The following is a 6,000-nucleotide window of genomic DNA, read 5'->3' on the forward strand; positions in this document are numbered from 1 at the left end:
AGGAGCCAGAAACAAAGCAAAAAATGGGACAAGGAATCAGAGAAAGACAGACATAGAAAAAGAAAGAAAAAGTTGGGGGAGGGAATGAGGTCTGGAGGAGAGGAAGCGTACAGGAGGCTGAAAGAAGAGAAGAAATATTGGATGCACAGTCAGAAGAATAAAGTGCAACCAGAGACTGATGAAAGTACCAAACAAAGGTAGGAAAATGATTTTATTTTCAATTTAGTAATAGAAATGTGCCAGTTTTGAGAAAGAAAAGATATTAAACTTTAAATGTGAGTGCTGTAGAAAAAATAGAGTACTTGGAGGGCCGCAGAAAAAACAGTTAATGTCTTATTAAAGAAATGACAATTTTGCATAAGGTAAAACTGTTAAAGGAAAGTTTTATAAACTATAAAGAGTTTAACCTCATGCAAAATTGTAATTTCTTTAATAAGAAATTAACTATTTTTTTCTGCGGCCCTCCAAGTACCTACAAATCCAAAATGTGGCCCCGCAAAGGGTTTGAGTACATCTAGTCTTGAAACAGAGATGGATCTGCAACAGAAACCTTACATAGAGAGTGGAGGAGGAGGAGCTCAATGTTTAGAGCAGTGTGCTGAGAACCAGGGATACTAGGGTTCAAATCCCTCAGCAGTTACTTGCGATCTTGAGCAGTCACTTAACTTTCCACTACCTCAGGTGCAATGCTCCAGAAACAGGAAATTACTGTTCCTACTTTACATCAATATAACTTGCCTTGAACTACCGAGAAAGGCATGGTCTAAAAAAAAAAACCAACAAAAAAAACCCACAACCAAAAACAAAACCCTAAAAATGTAGTGAGAAAAGACAGCAGGGAGGAGACAACAGAAGACTTAAATATTTAGCAGACTTCAATGGAGAACCAGGGATACTAGGGTTCAAATCCCTCTGCAGTTCCTTGCGATCTTGAGCAGTCACTTAACTTTCCACTATCTCAGATGCAATGCTACAGAAACAGGAAATTACTGTTCCTACTTTACCTCAATATAACTTGCCTTAAAGTACTGAGAAAGGCATGATCTCAAAAAAAAACAACAAAAAAAACAACCCTAAAAATGTAGTGAGAAAAGACAGCAGGGAGAAGACAACAGAAGAGCTAAATATTTAGCAGGCTTCAATGGAATAACTAATGAAACTTGGAAGCTGAGAGGGTGGAGAATGCCCTGCAGAAGTGGCAGTAATCATGACTGCTTTGGGCTATGAACAGGTAAGGGTGAATTTATATTTATCTTTTTTGCTATAGATTGCATTGTAATTTAAAAAAAAAAAAAATCATAGATCCAAAACAAGCAAATGCATGCAAAGCAGCTCATTATGCAAGATGAATAACACAGTTTGCATTAAATCTTGTAAACAGCGTTATTCACAGAAAAGATAACCAAGAAGTGGTTATATTTCCTCATTGAGAGTATCTGATAGCTAAACTTAAGACACAGACTGTATGGAGAAACTTCATTAATTTTTAAGCTGGAGCCACTTTGGATCCAACTGAGCAGGAGAGCCGTCAACTATCTTCCCATGTGAGGCTATGACACTGCTGACCACTGCTGTGTGTCAGTGACATCTACCCCACAAGCCTGTCTTCAGACTTTTTATTGTGCGCATGCTGAAGAAATTAGGCATTTTGAAATGAATTTTCTTCATCTACTGAGAAATGCCTTCTCCCTCAAGCATGTGGCTTTTCCTCCCATCCACTTTCCTCTTTGTGCCATAAGCTTGGGTAGAGAGGCAAAGAGTAGCAGAAAAACAGCCAGAATGATGAGGGGGGGGGGTCATCAGGCCTTATACCGAAAAACATTGCACTAGGGAGAGTACATGTAGGTGTGACAGGATGCTGGGATGTACAAGGGAATGAGGAAGGGAGTGTGGAGGTACTAGTAGCACTGTTCTGGTCCTTTAAAATGATAGTGGACCCACTATATTTGCAGAGGTCAAGATTTTCAAGGCTACAGCAACACAAAATTATATTTACTACAGAAATCACTAACCTGCAGTATTGAGATACCACAGATTAGTGAACTCTTTAGTAATATGTCATTTTACCACACCTTTAATAACTCCAGGTCTAAATTTGATACGCCAGGTATGAGCAACCAGTGTAAAAAATAGGAAAGATGATTTTAAGCAGCACAGCCCATCCAACATGCGGTATATCAAAGTGGAATTAATAAACATGATTAGGACAAACAGGCCCACTACTGCTAAGGGAAAGCAAAGAGGAGGTAGGGCAAAGAAAAGAGCAAGGACTAAGGTGTAATGCACTCCCAAGAGAGGTAGTGGAGAGGAAAAAGGTGACAGAGTTCAAAAAAGCATGGGATGAACACAGAGGATCTAGATAAAATCTGAAACAATACCATGTTTCCCCGAAAATAAGACAGTGTCTTATATTAATTTTGAGTCCCAAAAACGCACTAGGGCTTATTTTCGGGGATGTCTTATTTTTTTACTACAATCATCTCTCCCTTCATCTCCTCTATCCCAATTCTTTCTTTTTCCTTTCTTCCCTCTCTCCCCCCCCCCCCCCCATGTGCAGGATCATTCCTCCCCTCTCACCCATCCCCTTATGCAGCAGAACTCCACTGACCCTCCCACCGTGAGACTGACATACCTCCACTCCAAGGCCTCCTAAAGCTGCAGGGGTGGGGGTTGCTGAATTTACGAGTCTGATTTTTTCAGTGAATCAGGCAGCACCAGTGTCAGGGATGGAGTCAAGGAGTGTCAGGGATCGATCTTATTTTGGGGTAGGGCTTATATTAGGAGTATCTTTATAAATCACGCTAGGGCTTATTTTTAGAATAGGTCTTACTTGGGGGGAAACAGGGTAGTAAATACTGAAGAACTAAGGCCAGTACTGGGCAGACTTGCACGGTCTGTGTCTTTATATAGCCTTTTGGTTGAGGATGGGCTGGGGAGGGCTTCAATGGTTGGGAGGGTGTAGATGGGCTGGAGTGAGCTTTGATGGAGACTTCAGTAGCTGAAACCCAAACACAATACCGGGTAGAGCTTGGACTAGAGAGACGGGGACAGAAATCCCACCCATCCCTGCCAGGATCCTCTCCATCCCCACCCGTCCCCATCAGGATCCTCTCCGTCCCCACCCGGCCCCGTCAGGATCCTCTCCGTCCCCACCCATCTCCGCAAGGAATTACCTCCATGCCCGCCCGTCCCCATAAAAAGCAGCAATTAATTCTGAAAGGATCATCAATTCCACAGTTTCTTTTGTGTTTGCGATGCTGTTTTCCTTGTGGAATCTCTTTGGTGGAACCCTTTTTTTGTTTTCTGTTCAGGTAATTAACTTATAAACCCCCTCTTTTACTAAGGCTGACGTGTCCATTATATTATATGGACAAACCCTGCTTCCAAAGCCTTCCATCTCCGTGGGAGTCCCGTGGGCCAGAGGGGGGTCTCCATGGGAGTCCTATGGGTTAGGGGGGATTCCCGCAATCCCCATTCCCGTGCAGACCTTTACTTTGGACTCTTGCCCAGAAATAGCTAAGGAAAAAAATGTTTTTAATTGAATCAGGTTGGGCAGACTGGATGGACCATTCGGGTCTTTATCTGCCGTCATCTACTATGTTACTATGAAACAGATGTAGGATTTATAGTCTGCTGTCATGTGCTATCTAGTCTCCCCATACATGCCACCTATGGAAACAAATGTTCCCAAATACTCAGATTGATAGAGTGGCCAAGCATGGGACATTACCAATACATACATGCACTCACGACTTCCAGTGGAGGGCTAGAACTGCATCAAGATTCCAGGAATGTGTGGCAAGGGTGACTAGTATGAATGACAGCAGGGCACTGGTTCAGCCTCATGTGCAATTGTCTATAAGTAACAAACTGAGGTGGCAAACTGCCTAGAATAGACAGCTGGATGGCTTAGTAACACTTTTCAACTAATAGTACTAAAAAGCAATCCCTAACTGACGGTCAAGTTATACAGCTGCCAGCTGGGAGACTTCCTCGATGGGCAGGGTAAAGAGCTGGCCAGAGAAATAACCCAGGCTAGAGAAGTGTTGCCCAAGACAACTAGATAGGCCAAAGTAGGTCTTTATCTGTAAACATCTTTATACTACACGGAATAAATACGAGGCCTGATCCAGCGTTCCTCATCCTGCCAGCACTCAATGCAATAATAACAGTCTAACACCGCTGGAAGCATATCACCGTCCCGCACCCCGTCCACAGTACCGCCTATCCTAACACTCCGCACAGCGCCCGTGCTATTATACGGAAAAGACTCCATACCGTGCACTCTCCCAGTCCAGGGTCAGCTCCCCAGGCCGGGGGCGCCGCTATTTCCTCCCTCGCCAGCCGCAGACTTTCCTTCGGCGACCTGGAAGTCCAGTCTGCCACAATCCCGTCCACCACTGCGCGCTGCCCCACCCGACGCTCCGCCCCTCCCTGTGGCCACGCCCCCACCTCACGCTTCGGCGCAGTTGGGCGCGTTTCTGCCCGGTAGGGAAATGGTTGTGTGTGCAGGATGTATTGTTTGAGCACCATTTGATGCTGGGGTCGGAGGTAGCCACAGCAAATCTATATGTGCTTGTGATGGATCCCCGTCACTTCATAATACATATTGGGAACTTGTACTTCGTTTTCGGGTCACCTTTCCCCTGGCTACTGGAAACTGGGGTGCCGTAGAGGGGCCGCAACGCACAGCCCTTCCCTAGAAAGGGAATCTGAGATGTTGCTCAACAGTGGCACCAAGTGGACAAACTTTGTGTCCCCCCGTTAACTGGGTTCAAGCCACATCTGAGGCTTCTGGCTTCCCGCTTCCGATCGCTGACCGGGTATGGCGGGTAATAAAAATAGTGGGGAAACCAATATAGTCTGGTTCCGAATGAATTGACAGCCCCCAAGAAACAGGAGAAAGTTGCCAAGTTAACTGCCAAAATACGAGCGGTGGGGTGCTGAAAAATTCTCAGCCCAACCAAAGATGAGAATGATGTGGATATGGACATGGTTCAATCTCTGATCTGAAACAATGTTTAAAAAAAAACCCAGAGAATTTCGTTTCTGCAAATTGGCACTTAGCGAAATAAGCTAACACTCTTTTCAGCTACAGTAGCAAAATAACGCTCAGAATTTAGGAGGTTGATTGGATGGGCTGAGAACTTTTCAATACCCCCTCCTAGTCCATAAGAAAGAAAATGTTATCCCAATAAAATAATAATAAATATATTTCTCATAACTTTCCAATTATAATTGTGATCATTCAGTAAAACCAAGGCAATAACAATATTAATAAAGATCACTGCTTATATCTTAGAATAACAATGATATAAAGTCCAAACAATAAAAATTAAATCCTTGTGAATAATCCCCCAAAGACAAAGATGAACCCTTAAGGACTTTTCTATTTTGGATCTGGTTAGAGGGGAAAGTCTGTAGGCAACTCTCCCTTTATCCATTCTAGTGCTCTTCTGTACTGTTAAAATTGTTGTTGACTACTTTGTGTGTGTGTAATAAACGAGGGTTGTTACTAAATTTCTGGAAATATTTATGTTTTGTTGTAACCAACACTGAATTATTCAAAATGAATAGACTAAACACTCAAGTAAATAAAGATTGAAAAGAAAAAAAAGACTAGGAGAAGACCAAAACTAGATTGCTTAGCTACTGTAAAATAAATATGTGTGCGTAGGGGGTGATATTGCTCACTCCTTTCCAAAATTCATTACCTTCCTGTTAGGCTAGTAAGTAAAATATAAAGGAATGTAGCTGGTTAATATATAATAGGATATCATACTATGTAACCTGTTACTTTTAACTAAGTTTCATTGTAGGACACAGAACTCCAAGTCCACACTGTTCTGTGCTCAGCTCACCCACAGATGTTTGAGAAGTGTCCAGTTTTTCCAGGCTGCTCTTTCATCTTTCAATTAACTGCTATCAGGACTTTCTCTTTCATCTACAGTACTGTCATTTACTCTGCTACTATGTTATGAGAATCGTTGGAACTAATAC

At 42.8% G+C, this 6,000-nt stretch overlaps 1 protein-coding gene across 1 annotated transcript in view; it reads right to left on the reverse strand.

Moving 5' to 3' along the window:
* Nucleotides 1-4,403, reverse strand: part of ARHGEF1 (Rho guanine nucleotide exchange factor 1) — a 207,644-nt gene extending 203,241 nt beyond the window's left edge. Inside the window, exon 1 of the mRNA XM_033962587.1 lies at nt 4,279-4,403. The gene's annotated coding sequence lies outside the window, so the exon portion shown is untranslated. The remainder of the gene's footprint in view (nt 1-4,278) is intronic.
* Between the last annotated feature and the right edge of the window lie 1,597 nt (nt 4,404-6,000).

The sequence above is a fragment of the Geotrypetes seraphini genome, chromosome 11, assembly GCF_902459505.1.
Source record: "Geotrypetes seraphini chromosome 11, aGeoSer1.1, whole genome shotgun sequence".
Lineage (NCBI taxonomy): Eukaryota > Metazoa > Chordata > Amphibia > Gymnophiona > Dermophiidae > Geotrypetes > Geotrypetes seraphini.